This window comes from Ranitomeya variabilis, chromosome 8, assembly GCF_051348905.1.
Source record: "Ranitomeya variabilis isolate aRanVar5 chromosome 8, aRanVar5.hap1, whole genome shotgun sequence".
Taxonomy (NCBI): Eukaryota; Metazoa; Chordata; class Amphibia; order Anura; family Dendrobatidae; genus Ranitomeya; species Ranitomeya variabilis.
In genome coordinates, this window is record NC_135239.1 from 70,324,349 (window position 1) to 70,342,155 (window position 17,807).

General features: G+C 45.5%; 1 pseudogene; it reads right to left on the bottom strand.

Moving 5' to 3' along the window:
• Positions 1–2,099: 2,099 nt before the first annotated feature.
• Positions 2,100–17,807, bottom strand: part of LOC143788809 (uncharacterized) — a 69,749-nt pseudogene continuing 54,041 nt past the window's right edge.

Genomic DNA, 17,807 nt, shown 5'->3' on the forward strand with positions numbered 1-17,807 from the left:
TTTTTGTCACTTCTGAAAGCAGCCTGATGTAGGCAAAGAGAAGCTGAGCCACCAGGCTCTGTATATGCAATGTCTATAGACCGTGAGCTGCCTATCACAGGAAGGGGCGTGTCGGACTAGCGTGGAAGCACTGCTGTGTCCCAGCAATGATAAGCTCCTGATTGTAAAACAATAATAAGCAAGCAAAACTATGGAGCTTGATAAAAGAGGCATCTCTGAAATCTGCGTTTTAATCCCTGTCATCAGCTTGCATAGCAAAAATCTGATGACAGATTCCCTTTAACAGAGCGCGGTACGTAACTCTATGATGGCAGACACAGACTGCCATGTCAGGTCTTTCAGGATATAGGACAAACTACTGTCTGTTTCTAATGCCAACTTTAAAACTACACACATGGCACTTATTAGACATAGTATATGCTTTATAAGTAGAGATAAGCGAATTCTCTAAAATTCGATACTGGCAGATTTGCTTGAATTCGGCAGGGAGATTTGATTTGTATCCAATAACTTTGCTGCGAATTGCAAGTGACCCGATTGCTGAAAGACGTTTATTATGCTGAAAAGTCTCTCCAGAAGCCAAAGAGTAATTAATATAAAGGAGGGAAATAGTTAAAAAATAACCCGCAATATTATAGTCACCTAGCCCCTCACCTGTTCTGCCCTCGCAGCTTCCTGCTGGGTTCTCCCCCTTTTCCCTCTGATATTCTGATGATGACTATTAGGCCACTCTGACTAATGTGCTTTTCCCCACATGGTAGCATTGGTAGTGTTATTATTGTGAGTCGCCCGCCAGGGCCGTGGGGTACTCGGTACCGGGTCCAGTACTTAAGGGGACATGTCATGGCGGAGACACGGTCCGTGGCCCTGGGCGCCCATGTAAAAGGGGAAAGTCTTTAAAGGGATTTGGTGAATAGAGTTTATGTTCGTGACGCCACCTGTGGTATTCGGTCAGTGTGGACGGACACTGCTTTAAGGGGTCCTCTGGGGTGATGTTATGGCAGCTTGATGGTATAACTTCCCCACAGGTGAAGTGTGTCCCCAGGGCTCCTGGTGTGTAGATGAAAAATGGTGAATGGCGCAGTAAAGAACGAGGACACAGGTTTGCAGTCTCTTTACCTGGTTTACTGAAGACTTCAGGCAGCCACAGTCCAGGGTACCAGATCACAGGGCAGGCAGGGTCCGGCCGGCTTGGAAGCGAATCCAGAGTCCCCTTTACCAGGTGGAGTTAAAAGCCTTCTTCTAGCGTGGTGGTGTTGTAGCCCCCTACTGCCTATGGCTTCACATAAGGTCCTCACAGTTCCTCCCTCTGTCCCCCATATAGGATAGGACATAACCCGTATGACTGGTGACTTGAGCCTTTTTACAGGGACTCTAGCACACCCCAGGCTCTATAGGTGTCACTGTACCTCCTGGGTATTAAGGCGGACAGGTAACTCGCAGTTCAGCTGTCCTGCTGATCTCTGAGGTAAGTCGTAGAGTCCTTACAACCTCGGTGGTCCGGCTACCGGTTATCTGCGCTTCAGAAGGAGGCAGCCTGCTCTTAGCTGGTCTCCCCTGATGTTACTCTCCTGTGCTTTGCTCTCCTGCACGCTCACTGAACAATGTTCGGCTTTCTGTATGTCTCTTTCCAGGAGCTGTAGTGCTTCGGACTACAAGGTCCCTTCTGACCCTCTAGGTCGGTCTGCTCTCTTCTGTCTCTCTGACAATCTGACCTCTCTTTCCCTCCAAACCACAATATATATATAAGGGAGTCACCTAGGAATAAGATCAAAAGCTCCCCCTTGTGGCCTGGAGTGTGAACATGTTGTATGCATTGTGGTTACCTGATAAAAGATATCCTTCGTCGCTTCCAAACGTAACATCACTCTCCCCATGAAGAAAGCAACTGTGACCACCAGGACCCTGGGGTGCCAGACTTGCTCATCTATTCACCCCTTCCCATGAGCAGCAGCATTATCCCCTTCTTATTCCTCCTCAATTATAGTAAAATACAGTACTAAACCAGACTCCGAGACTAGAAGCAGTTTCCCTACAGCCATCCTTCCCAGACTAGGGCACAAGTCATACTGTAGATGGGAGGCTATAAAGAGGGATTTCTAAGCTCCTTTCTTTTCTCCCTTGCTGTCCATGTGTAGACTGCAGGCTTCACCTGTCCAGGCAGACTGCACTGGTAATACAGGGCTGGCATTATCAGTGCAGTGTGTACTTTCTGTGTGAAGTTGGCTTCCCGACTGATCAGCGTCCTCAGCACCAGGGACAGCAAAATAAACAAGAATAAGCTGTTGCTGAAGAGACAGTGAGCATTAAAGATATAAAATGCCTATAACCATTAATAGCCAAAGTAGGTACAAAAAAACATACTGTAAAGATGACATACAAAGTTAGAATGAAGCATGACTGTGCAGCTGCACACCTACTCATGTTTCTCCCTGTTTCCCCATGAGGCATACAAGGTAAAGAATATGTAAAACAGGGAACAGCCATTGATAAGAGATAAAAGAGCTCAGCTGATTTTCATCAATCTTCAACCAAGAGCATTTGGCTTGTCCAACAATGTATGCGTTGTTTCGCCCCACCTCCATCAAAGCATTTCCGTGCTTCCGGACTTCACTGTCCAGACTTGGCTCCATCACCATGGTAAATAACTAATCCCTGAGACCACTTTAGCACTCCCCATTGCTATTTTTACCAGCCATAGTGCTTCATAGTGTCCAGAAGCATGTCTCCAGTAGTAAATACCCACATTGTATCTCTAAAAACAATTGTGAGAGCCAAAGTACCACAATAGTAATAGTGCCAACAATGTCCTTCAAATTAAGTGTGACAATGTTAAATCATAGTGCCCACGTAGGCCATAGTGGCCCCAAACACAGAGAGTGAAGGATAGGATCATTTCTCAAACTACAGTTTCTGACCTGTCTGCTGCTTCTGTTGTTCAGCAGTTCTCCATATTCACTAATGCTACAAAACCTTCTTCATTGGTTCCTCTATTGCCTTTTGCAGCTTTTCTATGGTGGTTCTTAACATCAGACTCCTGCAACATAAAATGGAGAACACAGGATCCCCAAATTATCAGAAATGTTTATTAAATACAGAATCACTTATTCCCCTGTTGTGGAGTTACCCATAATTGAGAAAATACTGGTCAGATCTGGAAGTCAAATGGAAGTGATGACGTCAATATGCGGGGATACAAAGGGTTCTGCATTCAGCCTGCAGCACTGTCAATACAACATCAATAATGGCGACAGTAACAGACACCGGGGCAATCAGCGCCGGACCTGTGAAGGGTGAATCAGCAACATTTGTTCAAACAAAGTGCACCTGGGGAAAGGGGTGTTTCTAAAAAAGGAAAAATCTATTCAACTGAAACATAATTAAATAGTTGAAATTACTTGACAACATTTTTCCGGTAGGTACATTTCAAGTTATTCATAAGAGTAATATGATCATGCAAGCTGAATACAGAGCCTTTTTGTATGTTTCTACAAACCTTTTATATAGAATCCTAAGGTTTGTTGTTTATCCATTTTGCAAACTTCTCCCTGTTTTATACTTTCCTTCAGCTTTCCCACACTTTGATATCCTGCTTTCACTGGCTTCAGCAAATAATGAGTATCTGGTTGCCAAATTAACTAGTCTGGGACTGAGTTCTGCCCTACAATAGAAGAGCTTCCCTCCATCACACCTCCTGGGACATAAGTGCTGTTCCAATTACATGACCTGAATTGACTATTCACACCCATTCCCTCTTAATATTCTGTGTCCATCCATCTATGAACAGATTATATATATATATATATATATATATATATATATATATATATAATATGTACAGATAATATATATATCTTTAACATATTTATTAAAAATCTGGTAGAAGGTTTACACAGTAAAATATCGATATTTGCAGATGATACAAAACTATGTAAAGCAGTCAATACAAGAGAAGATAGTATTCTGATGGATGGATCTGGATAAGTTGGAAACTTGGGCCAAGAGGTGGCAGATGCAGTTTAACAATGATAAATGTAAGGTTATACACATGGGAAGAAGGAATCAATATCACCATTACATACAGAACGGGAAACCACTGGGTAAATCTGACACGGAGAAGGACTTGGGGATCCTAGTTAATGATAAACTTACCTGGAGCAGCCAGTGTCAGGCAGCGGCTGCAAAGGCAAACAGGATCATGGGGTGCATTAAAAGAGGTCAGGATACACATGATGAGAACATTATACTGCCTCTGTACAAATCCCTGGTTAGACCGCACATGGAGTACTGTGTCCAGTTTTGGGCACCGGTGCTCAGGAAGGATATAATGGAACTAGAGCGAGTAGAAAGGAGGGCAACAAAATTAATAAAGGGGATGGGGAAACTACAATACCCAGATTAGCAAAATTAGGATTATTTAGTCCAGAAAAAAGACAACTGAGGGGCGATCTAATAACCATGTATAAGTATATAAGGGGACAATCCAAATATCTTTCCGAGGATCTGTTTATACCAAGGAAGGTGACGGTCACAAGGGGGCATTCTCTGCGTCTGGAGGAGAGAAGGTTTTTCCACCAACATAGAAGAGAATTCTTTACTGTTAGGGCAGTGAAAATCTGGAATTCCTTGTCGGAGGAGGTGGTGATGGCGAACTCAGTCGAGGGGTTCAGGAGAGGCCTGGATGTCTTCCTGGAGTGTAACAATATTGTATCTTACAGTTATTAGGTTCTTTAGAAGGATGTAGATCTGGGGATTTATTCTGATGATATATAGGCTGAACTGGATGGACAAATGTCTTTTTTCGGCCTTACTAACTATGTTACTATGTTATATTCTGCCTATTTTTTGCTGCCTATTATATATTTGTTGGTACATTATGTAAGGAAATTATGAGCAATGTGTATTATTTTATATAATATACAAAATGAAAAAATAATTTAAAAAGGGAACACAGTAGTAAGGGAAGTTTACATAGAGTGCTAGGCACTGCCATTGGCCACCAAACACTGCCCTGCAATTTGTCAGTTAACCAATCCCTACCATCGGTAGGTCAATAAGATCTAATTTACATAAAATTAAGTGTTAAATAAGAAGAACAATAATCATGCTGCCTAGCAGAGGTGAATGTACAGCTCAAACCCCCTGCAGTGAGCACCACTCATCAATTCATAGTGGCGGCACCTAACATCATGGGAGGAAGATGCAGACATGGGATCAGATGAGATATCCACATGCAAAAAATATCCGTGCTCTATCATTGTTACAGTACTTTAATTCTGTTTTCTTGGTGAGAGCTCTTGACTATGTTCATGAATATGGAAGGGTGGTGGACAGAGCTGTTGCATTCTTACCCCTGAAGACACCAATAACATTATTGTAAATAATGTGATGTAATGTGAATAATGTAATGCATTAGTAATATGCCTAATTATTTAAGATAAGTAGTGTAATGTATGTGTAGATAGTTGACAATAGGGTAGTAACAATAATAATAAGTTAGGAGGTGATGTTTGGGACTAGTCCCATAGTGGGCAGGGTTAGAGTTAGGGAAAGGACTGCTTTCTGCTAGTTAGGACGACAAGATTTTGAATGTGAAATTAGCAGTGCTGCAATTAAAGGGTGACCCTGCGTGAGAGGAGACAGAAGAAGTAGGGATGGCGTGATCCTGGGGAAAAGTCACCGACAAGACAGAGTGACTTTCTGGAGACATGTCCTGTGAGATGACACCTAAACAAATGACCTTGTAAAGCAGAAGAAAATAGGCCTAAGAAGGACTGAGAGATGGGGACAAGTGAAGGGTCCCGAGCAGTAAATCCGAGGTGGCAGTAATGCAATAAATGGGACGTGGAACTGCTGAGCAAGTAAAGGAGACTTTTGAATCAGGACTGTAGCATTAAAGCTGGTTTGTGGTGAAGGAGGGACACATAGTGTGCCTTGAAAGCCCTGGAGTATACTACAGAGGAGACTGTGCAGGAAATGCTTCATATTGTAAAGGAAACGTTCATAAGAATTTGTACCCGCTCTCTTGAATATAACCCTTACCAAGTGACCGTTAAGTAAAGCGTTTATTTTGGATAGGTGGTCTCCCTCATTGAACTGTGAAACAACTGGTCCTGGCAAGCACTCAACACCGGCTACATGCATCCTGCATTGGCATAAGGACCTCACAACACAAGTTCACCCAGTGAGGACCAACACTTTCATATAGCGAGGCTCTAAAGACGAGTGCTTCGCTCACGGCTACAGCCCTGCGCCACGTTACAAATATGCTTAAGCTTTACTCACCAGTCACCACAACTAGTGCCAATGAGGGAAATTGGACTGATTGTGTATAAACCTCTGATTGGGGAATAAGGGTGGAGAATCACTCTTCACAGGATGCACCCCTGATCAGCAAGGACAAAACCCATTGCATAGATTGTTTCTTTTCTGACAATCGTTGATATAAAATAACAAACTCTACTATACTCACCATCCGGTATTGGTACAGCATGTCAACAGCGTGTTAGCCAATCAGTAAGCTCAGGATCAGCCATTCTGAGAAGGGCAATTCATCTACACGGGCAAAGTCGCCGAGCTCACTGATTGGCTTCTGTGCTTTCTACGTGACCTCAGCGCCACGGCCAATATCGCACTCTGGAAGAGGGGGCAGAAACTTAACGATGGACCCAGGGATGGTGAGTAAAGAATAGTTAGTTATTTTATAACAAACTCAACCCTGTGACCAAGATTATGTGAAAGATAACACCCCCTTTAAATTATTTATTAAAGAGAACCTGTAGCACAATTTTGCCTGTTAAAGTAGCGACATGGCCGTAATGGCACTGTTATGTAGATTAAATAGATACCTTTACTGAAGAAATCTGCATCCTGATTGTTGTTTAATCACCATTTGAAGGTTAGGTGTATAGGGGCAGGACTGTGGGTAGGGCCTTCAGCTCTTCCTCGACTCCTACGCCTGACTCTGGTGTCCGTATTTGCCTCCTGTTAATATCTGTGCCTGTTCCATCCTCGCTGAGGGCAGCGCTTACCATTTTCTACCATTTGTAAGCAGTTTTAAAAATAATTTAGTGGCCATGGAAGGACATCTACTGTACATGTGTCTTGCTCCAGCCTCCATTATACATATGACCAATTATATCGGATAAGTGCTATCAGTAGTGTTGAGCGATACCTTCCGATATTCGAAAGTATCGGTATCGGATTGGATCGGCCGATACCGGCAAAATATCGGATCTCGCCGATACCGATACCTGATACCAATACAAGTCAATGGGACACAAATATCGGAAGTGATCCTGGATGGTTCGCAGGGTCTGAAGGAGAGGAAACTCTCCTTCAGGCCCTGGGATCCATATTCATGTAAAAAATAAAGAATAAAAATAAAAAATATGGATATACTCACCCCTCCGGCGGACCCTGGACCTTAGCGATGTAACCGGCAGCCTCCGTTCCTAAGAATGCAGAGTGAAGGACCTTCGATGACGTTGCGACTTGTGATTGGTCGCGTGACCGCTCATGTGACCGCTCACGCGACCAATCACAAGCCGCGACGTCATCGCAGGTCCTACACTCACTGCATTCTTAGGAACGGTGTTATGATCCTTAGTGGTTGAGGATCACAAATTACTCCAGCAAGGTAACAAAAATAGGACAAGCTCTAGGGAGGTGGAAAACTGGACTGACCGCAAATCTGAACCTATCCAAACACACTAGAGGTAGCCGGTGAACGTGCCTAAAATTCCTAGACGTCTCGAGCCAGCCTGAGGAACTAACTACCCCTAGAGAGAAAGAAAGACCTCTCTTGCCTCCAGAGAAATAATCCCCAAAGATATAGAAGCCCCAAACAGATAATAACGGTTAGGTAAGAGGAAGGCACATACACAGGGGTGAAAGCAGATTCAGCAAATGAGGCCCACTAATACTAGATAGCAGAAAATAGTAAAGGGATCTGTGCGGTCAGTAAAAAACCCTTACAAAAATATCCACACTGATATTTCAAGAACCCCCGCACCAACTAACGGTGTGGGGGGAGAAACTCAGTCCCCTAGAGCAACCAGCAGCACAGAAATCACATTTTAGCAAGCTGGACAAAAAAACATGATGAACGCTGAGAATCAGAAAAATGAACAAACAAGAACTTAGCTTGACTTGGAGAGACTGGGAGCAAGGTAGTCACAAGGAATCTGAAGAGCACTGAATACATTGATAGCAGGCAAGGAACTGAGTATCCAGGTGAGTTAAATAGGAAACCAACCAAGGATAACGAACCAGCTGATGCAGCCAACCTGCAGAAAGACAACACTACACAGTACCGCTTGTGACCACTAGAGGGAGCCCAAAAATAGAGTTCACAACAGAACGGAGGCTGCCGGTTACATCGCTAAGGTCCAGGGTCCGCCGGAGGGGTGAGTATATCCATATTTTTTATTTTTATTCTTTATTTTTTACATGAATATGGATCCCAGGGCCTGAAGGAGAGTCTCCTCTCCTCCAGACCCTGGGAACCATACACTGGGAACTTCCGATTCCGATTTCCGATATCACAAAAATATCGGAACTCGGTATCGGAATTCCGATACAGCAAATATCGGCCGATACCCGATACTTGCGGTATCGGAATGCTCAACACCAGCTATCAGAGGTCTTCACGGACAGCGCTCGTACCCATGATATTGGAACGCCCCCACACCGCCGCAGGGCCGAGGGGTACCCGGAGCCGGGCCTCTGAGAGTCTCTGTCCTGGGGTTGTCACGGTGGCTAGACCCGGTTTGTGGCCCTGTCTGTCAGTGGGGGACGTCCAGTGCAATAAGTGGTGGTGTAACGGTGCAGTTGTGGGGTGCAGGTCGCGGTAAATAACGAGGACACCAGGTTGCAGTCTCTTTACCTCTTTACTGAAGATCTCTGGGTCCTCAGTCCAGAATACAGATCACCAGGCTGCGCAAGTCCGGCCGGTCCAATGGCACCTCCAGAGTTCACTTTGCAGGTGGAAATCAGTGCCTTCCTTCTTAGCGCTATGTGTTGCAGTCCTTCCCTGCTATGCTTACAGAAAGTACCCCACAACTGTTGTGTCTGTTTCTTAAGTTCCCTCACAACTCGATTAGATGATGTTCTGCTAATCCTCCGTCCCTCCCTGTTGATCTGGTTGGAACGGCACCCGTTTGACGGGTAGGCTCGGAGCTCTTCCGGGACCCTAGAGATGCCCCTCTCCACAAGTTGCCCCCCAAGACTTCATAGGTGATTTGAGTCAGACAGCCCGCCTGAGACTGACTGTCCTGCCGCTGTTTAGAGTATTGCTTGAAGCTCAGTGTTATAATACTCTCTCGGCGTTCCGGCCACCGGTTGTGCGCCTCAGTAGGATGTTGCCTCGGTCTAACAGCACGACTCCTACTGGTATACTCCTATTGCTTCGATCTCGTTTCTCACTCAGCACAATATATCTCTCTTCTAGTCCTTCCTTAGGGCACCGCCGCTTCTCAGTGCAGGCACGGTCCCGTTACTTTCTTTCCTGTAGCCAGGTCTCCATCAGGGTCCCAAACCTGACAGAGGCCCTACCGAATCCTCCCCTGCAACACCCTCTGCCACAAGGTGTTGCCTGGTTCACATCCAGTCAGCTTTCTCCTCTAACTTCCTGCCTGACCCCCAGTTTACCCACAATGGTGAGGAGTGGCCTAGTGAATAGCACCCTTAGCTCCCCCTGGTGGCCCGGCTGTGAAATGTATTGGTGACTGTGATACCTGGTCAGATGAACTCTTTCAGTGCCATCAGACGTACCATGGCTCCCCATAGCGGCGGGACCACAGTACTGCAACGACCAGGACTCTGGGGCGCTGCACTCCCCCCCGGTTAAATCCAGTACTCCGGGACTGGGAAGAAAAACAACAATACAGTTAGCAAAAAGACATACAATTTTTGTGAGTGCAAATAACGATAAGTATAATTGAACAGGCTTCCCTTTATGGGAGGTGAGGACACTTGAACGTTACAAAACATGGTTAAACAGTATAAATTACAGGTTACAAACAACTCCTGTTACCCAACCGGGTATTCTATTTAGTGCAATTCTTTGAACAATACTTTAACATCGCCCTTAAGGACGTACACGCGGCATCCATTAAAGACCTTCTTATAATCACATTATAAGGCAAGTTTAACTTTACATTCTCCTTCTTTAATCTGCAGGACCGCCTGTCCTAACGGCACCAGACCTACTGCCTCTCCTTTCTTACAGGACCGCTCCTTTCAGCCCGAGCCTTCTGTCTTTTCCTCTGCTATACACAGTATAGAACATAACATACTTTCAGGTTTAGGAACACTGAGCCATCTACATATGGCTCCTAAGAGGACTCACTTCCTAACCCCCTACGGGTTCACTTTCTGTCCTCTGCAACACATTATTAACTCTTTCTCGACAATGAACTAGCTTTCTATGGAGGACTCAGGGTTTACCTTCTATCCCCAGTTTCTATCAACATTATCAACCATTTTCTTGGAGCATTAACTTCTATTTTAACTTTCTTGCTAACAACTATGCAGGACACTATGTCTACCCCTACGGGCCTACTGCACCTTTCTTCTAGTTTTCACACTTTCTTCCAATGAACTTTATCAGCATTTCTTTCACAATTAACTAGTCACATACATATAACTTTACATGTAAACATTAGCATCTCTTTCTTCATCAAGACATTACTATTATCTGTCAGTCTTAGAGCACACGGTTCATCAGCGTAATACGTGGACATCCCCTTTAAGAGGGGACCAAGTCTTTATGAGGTAGCATATCTTCTCAGGCTACCAGTCCGTACTCAACAAAGGCTCCGGTGCGGTATCTTCGCAAAGAGTCTCTCTTTAAGTAAAACCAGTAGGAAACACCCTTAAGAAGGTGTGAACTATATACAAAAAGTTTGTATCATGCACTGTTCATGATCCAGCAGTTCTTTTCAACAATGAGGAAACAGGAAACAAAAGCAAAAGCAGAGGAAGGGATCCCGGGTAAACAAAGGGATCCCTTTAAAAGTTAACCCTAGTCGGGTTTAAAGCAGCAAAAAGCAGGGAAACAAACAGTTAACTATGTACAGTTTCAGGTTTCCGAGGTTTAGTTGGACGGCTTCCAGGGCTGCACCTGGCACTTAACCCCTCTTGGCCTGGGAAAAGTGAGGTCCAGGGTTACACCCAGTGCTGGACAAACGCCGTTAATCCGTCTTGCATGTACAGTTAAATCATGCGCAGCGATGGAGGTCTGCGCAGCTTGAGAAGGGGCATTTGTTGCAGCAGAGGTAGAGGCTGCTGCAAGATCAGTCACTGGAACGGAGTCAGCAGCTTTGGCACTAGCAGTCACTGGAGTGGTGTCGGTCGTCAGGGCAGGGTCGTCCTTCATACCTGCTTCAGATGCGGTCCCTCCGGTGCCGGTCTGCTCCGCCTCCGCTGGGGTCTGGAACGCTGGTTGCGGGGCCTTGTGCTGCGACGTTGTCATCTCTGCTTGCAGCATTCCGCTTTCCGGCAGGGCCTTGCTTTCCAGCTTCGGAGCTCCGTACCTTCTTCCCTGCTCCGGACCAAGCGAGGCTGCCGACAGGCGTCTGGTGAGGCTCCCGATGATGGTCTTCTTCCACTTGGCCTCGGTGCTCAGCTGCGTCTGCCGGAGTTGGTGGATCAGCTTGTCCGCTCCGGTCTGCAGGAGGTCAGCGTCAACTGTGGAGGTCTGGCTGTGGTGCCTCTCCATGTAGCTGGGGGAGTCCTCGGCTCCGACCCCACGCTCCGGCTCCGGGCGGCTGGCCATGGCGTCCTCCATGTCGCTGACTTCTTCTTCCTGGTCCTTTTCCCGCTCTCTCCTTCGTGGGCGGTTTCGCTTTCTTTGCCTCTGCCCACCATTAAGGATCAGGAGGCGGATCTCGGCTGCTGACGGACACGTCCTCAAGGGGCCGAGATATTTAGACTGGGCGGCCATTGTTTTTCGCGCTCTTCAGCCGTCTACGCCCACTCCACGCCCCTCTTCTTCTCCTGCGCTTCTCCTCAGCGCTGCAATGGCGGCGGTTTTGGCGGTAAATGGCACAGCACAGTCTTTGCAATAAAGTACAGTCCAAGCACAATAAATCACAGTTCCAAGGCACACATGACCTGATCCTTCACGCTTAAGTTGATCCTGTTCGTGACGCCAAGTTTGGAGCGCCCCCACACCGCCGCAGAGCCGAGGGGTACCCGGAGCCGGGCCTCTGAGAGTCTCTGTCCTGGGGTTGTCACGGTGGCTAGACCCGGTCCGTGGCCCTGTCTGTCAGTGGGGGATGTCCAGTGCAATAAGTGATGGTGTAACGGTGCAGTTGTGGGGTGCAGGTCGCGGTAAATAACGAGGACACCAGGTTGCAGTCTCTTTACCTCTTTACTGAAGATCTCTGGGTCCTCAGTCCGGAATACAGATCACCAGGCTGCGCAAGTCCGGCCGGTCCAATGGCACCTCCAGAGTTCACTTTGCAGGTGGAAATCAGTGCCTTCCTTCTTAGCGCTATGTGTTGCAGTCCTTCCCTGCTATGCTTACAGAAAGTACCCCACAACTGTTGTGTCTGTTTCTTAAGTTCCCTCACAACTCGATTAGATGATGTTCTGCTAATCCTCCGTCCCTCCCTGTTGATCTGGTTGGAACGGCACCCGTTTGACGGGTAGGCTCGGAGCTCTTCCGGGACCCTAGAGACGCCCCTCTCCACAAGTTGCCCCCCAAGACTTCATAGGTGATTTGAGTCGGACAGCCCGCCTGAGACTGACTGTCCTGCCACTGTTTAGAGTATTGCTTGAAGCTCAGTGTTATAATACTCTCTCGGCGTTCCGGCCACCGGTTGTGCGCCTCAGTAGGATGTTGCCTCGGTCTAACAGCACGACTCCTACTGGTATACTCCTATTGCTTCGATCTCGTTTCTCACTCAGCACAATATATCTCTCTTCTAGTCCTTCCTTAGGGCACCGCCGCTTCTCAGTGCAGGCACGGTCCCGTTACTTTCTTTCCTGTAGCCAGGTCTCCATCAGGGTCCCAAACCTGACAGAGGCCCTACCGAATCCTCCCCTGCAACACCCTCTGCCACAAGGTGTTGCCTGGTTCACATCCAGTCAGCTTTCTCCTCTAACTTCCTGCCTGACCCCCAGTTTACCCACAATGGTGGGGAGTGGCCTAGTGAATAGCACCCTTAGCTCCCCCTGGTGGCCCGGCTGTGAAATGTATTGGTGACTGTGATACCTGGTCAGATGAACTCTTTCAGTGCCATCAGACGTACCATGGCTCCCCATAGCGGCGGGACCACAGTACTGCAACGACCAGGACTCTGGGGCGCTGCAATATTCTGCAGGGCCGTGCACATGTCCAATGTTGTTCTTGGACCACTCAGCATCAGATCAAAATCAGCAATGCAAGTCTACGTGTCTATGAAAAAAAACAGACAGCACTCGGATGACATCCAAGAGCGGTCTGATTTTCACGTACTGACAGAACAGAGAATTTCTCTCCACCTCCAAGAAAAACTGATGCCACACTGATCAACCTCTGGTCAGAATAATGGGACCGTTTTTCTCGGCTGTAGAACAAACAGTCATGTGCACCTATGCTTAGAAAAACACAGGCATGCACTGTGGGGCCATATAAGAACGCTATCAGCACATTTCTTAGGCCATGTTCACACGTTCAGTATTTGGGCAGTATTTTACCTCAGTATTTGTAAGCTAAATCCAGGAGTGGAACAATCAGAGGAAATGTATAATAGAAACACGTCACCACTTCTGTATTTATCCCCCACTCCTGGTTTTGGCTACAAATACTGAGGTAAAAAAACTCACCAAATACTGAATGTGACCTAAATCTGAGCGCTCCGTAATATAGGGGCTGATTTCAGAGATGTGTCACTGACTGGGCTGCTTGTTGTAGTTTCAAGAAAATCACTGTTTTATGAGCAGGAGATTATAACAAGAGGACTAGTTGTCTCATGCCATCTAGTTCTCCTGTTCTGTATAACCCCGCCCCCCACTGTTGATGGCAACTTTCTGCCTATGCACAGTGCACACAGAAAACTGCCAATCAGTGGTGTCGGTGGGGTTATACACAGCTCAGCATTCAGATAATTGCTAGATCTGCAGCAGGTAAAACAATGATTTTATAAAAACTGTAGCCCATTAAGGGTACGTTCACACAGGACTTTTTTGCTGCTTTTTTTTGCTGCTTTTTTTTATGCTAATTTTCAGCTGCTTTTTACAGTACCAGTAAAGCCTATGAGATTTCAGAAATCTCATGCACACACGTTGGTTTTTTGTTTGATCAGTTTTTTCTGCTTTGCTGCTTTTTTTGGACATAGGGCATGTCACTTCTTTCAGCGTTTTTGCAGCGTTTTTGCAGCGTTTTTTCACCCATTGACTTGAATGGGTGATGAAAAAAACGCTGCAAAAACGCTGAAAAAACGCATGTAGCATTATTTGCTGCTTTTTTTGTGCAGAAAATCATGGCCAGCAGGAAGGGATCTCACAGCCAAGAGCTTAGGGGTGTGGTTAGTGAGGTGTGAAGAGCCATTGTGAGCCATTGTGAGGTGTGAAGAGCCATTGTGAGGTGTCCTGATTGTGATCTATTGTGAGGGAGTTCCTGGTAGTGAGGTGTGAAGAGCCATTGTGAGCCATTGTCAGGTGTGAAGAGCCATTGTGAGGTGTCCTGATTGTGATCTATTGTGAGGGAGTTCCTGGTAGTGAGGTGTGAAGAGCCATTGTGAGCCATTGTCAGGTGTGAAGAGCCATTGTGAGGTGTCCTGATTGTGATCTATTGTGAGGGAGTTCCTGGTAGTGAGGTGTGAAGAGCCATTGTGAGCCATTGTGAGGTGTGAAGAGCCATTGTGAGGTGTCCTGATTGTGATCTATTGTGAGGGAGTTCCTGGTAGTAAGGTGTAAAGAGCCATTATGAAGTGTCCTAGCAGCTGAAAATTGGCATAAAAAAAAGCAGCAAAAATCTGCAGCAAAAATCTGCAGCAAAAAAGTCCTGTGTGAACATACCCAAAAAACGCACCAAAAACGCACCAAAAAAACGCACCTAAATTAGCATAAAAAAAAGCAGCAAAAAAAAGCAGCAAAAAAGTCCTGTGTGAACGTACCCTAAATGACACATCTCTGGAATAAGGGTCTCTGCCCCTATATCATGCTGCTCTCAAGTTACATAGCAAAAACTAGTTACAGATTCACTTTTATTGACTGTAAAAAAACACTTTTCATTATCTGCAGACTCATCTCAAAGAACCTTTAAAAAAATTTGCATTGTCATCTAAACTCATTGATTAAACTTCATGTAGGTGGGTAACCAGGACAAAAATAAAACTACAACGCACAATGACACAGCAAGTAGAAATTTACCAGAATGTCTACGTGATCCCTATGAGATCATGCTTTCTCTGTAATACTAAATGCTTGTAAAGTGATATTTTTGCTGAAACTCAAACCTTTACACACCAGTTTCAAGCAAACAAAGGAATTGTAGAAAAATGACGCCTGACCTTTAAAAACATTAGAACTTTTTACTAAAAAACTGATCGTAACTAAACGTATCTTTTAACCCCTTCGTGACCGGGCCAATTTTTTTAAAATCTGACCAGTGTCACTTTATGTGGTAATAACTCTAGAAAGCTTCAACAAATCCCAGTGATTTTGAGACTGTTTTGTCGTGACACATCATATTTTATGATAATTGTAAATTTAAGTTGATATATTTTGCATTTATTTATAAAAATATCAGAAATTTGACAAAAATGTAAAAAAAAGTGCAATTTTCAAACTTTGAATGATTATCCCTTTATTCCAGATAGTCATACCACAGAAAACATTAATAAATAACATTTTCCTCGTGTCTGCTTTACGTCAGCACCATTTGTAAAATGTTGTTTTATTTTGTTAGAATTTTAGAAGGTTTAAAAATGTAGCAGTATTTTTTTTTTTAAGGAAACTTGCAAAACTTATTTTTTAGGGGCCTGTTCAGTTTTGAAGTGACTTTGGGGTCCTATAAATTGGAAACACCAAAAAGTGAAATACATTTTAAAATCCGCACCCCTCAACGTATTCAAAATTGCTTTCAGATAGTTCATAACCCTTCAGGTGCTTTCCAGGAATTAATGAAAGACAGGAATGAAAAAGTGTATTTTTGCCACCTAAATTGTGATAACTTTTGAACCCGTCACTGTAGTCAGCAGACTTTAAGGCCATTATTTGGCCATGAACTGCCATGGCGAACATCAGGACCACACAATAAAGTTTTCAGGGTGCCAATGGGATTAGAGAGTAATCTATGTTCCAACCCCATGAGTAGGGATGAACACCTTGGTCGCCTCAGAAAGACCTTTTTGAATCAGGGCTACCATCCAAGAACAATTGAAAACCAGATTACATGAGCCACCAGAATATCAAGGAATCACCTGCTACATTACAAAGCTAAAGAAGAAAATAACCGGGTACCTCTAGTAGTGACCTACAATCCAAATCTGGAGGTGCTGAGGGGAGCTGCACGGAAATTACAACCTTTCCTACAAATAGATGCCCGCTTACAATCTATTTTTCCAGACCCCCCACTACTGTTTTAGGCTACTTTCACACTAGCGTTAACTGCAAACCGTCTCAAAACGTCTTTTTTGCCGAAAAAACGGATGCGTCAAAAAAGTGAAAAACGGTGACAAACGTATGCCACGCATCCAGCATTTCGACGGATACGTCGCAAATCCGCTAAATGTTTCCGTCGAAAATACTGGATGCGTTGCATACGTCGTATCCGTTTTTACCATCCGTTGCATCCGTTTTTACGACGGATCCGTTTTTAAAATGGGAGGCTCCCAAATTTGATTGGCTACTGGAAAATATGGAAAACTATATAGTTACTGTTTTTACAGCCCATCTTTGTGGGTTTTAGTTTTGTGGCAGCGATGGAAGGTGTTCTTGGGAGGATTGCTAGTTTGGTTACCGACTTTATCTTTGAGACGAATCGCCTGGATATTATAGTGCGGGAGAAGGAGGCGGCAGCGGAAAGACGGAGGATGCTTCTGCAGCAACGGAGACGGAGACGACTGTGGATTCATCCGATTAATGAACTACGGATGACCCGGGGTGTCCAGTCCACTCTGTACCTGGAGTTGCGGCACAATCCACACAAATTCTACAATTACATGCGGATGAGGATGGAACATTTCGACTTTTTGCTTCAAAAACTGGAGGATGTCATCCGAAGGCAGGACACAAGGATGAGGCTTGCCATCACACCGGCGGAGCGGCTGATGGTGACCCCGCGGTAAGCCTCTTTTTTTTCCTGTCATTGGTCATTTTTAATGTTATATTACATGCTGCAGACAATACTGCGCTGACATACTGCGCACTATTTTCTGCAGCATGTAATTTTGGTTTTCTTTGCGGACATTCCACTGCTTTTTTTAAATGTCATTGCTGATATTGAATGTTATATAAGGGCTGTCCCACACGTCCAGATAATTCCGGTACCGGAATAAATCGGTACCGGAGTTATCCGTGTCCGTGTGCCTGGGAACTCACGTAGGCCACTCACGTGTGCCGCCCGTATGGCGAGTGGGTACCACACGGAGCGTGTGGTACCCACGCGTGTGGTACCCTGCATCGTGCTGAAGCCACGATTCATATGTTCCCTGCAGCAGCGTTTGCTGCAGAGAAAATATGAATAACAGTGTTTAAAATAAAGACCTATGTGTCCGCCACCCTCCCACCCCCTGTGCGCCCCCCCCTCCCCCGCTGTTCTGAAAATACTTACCCGCCTCCCTCGCTGCTTCCTGGTCTGGCCGCGGCTTCTA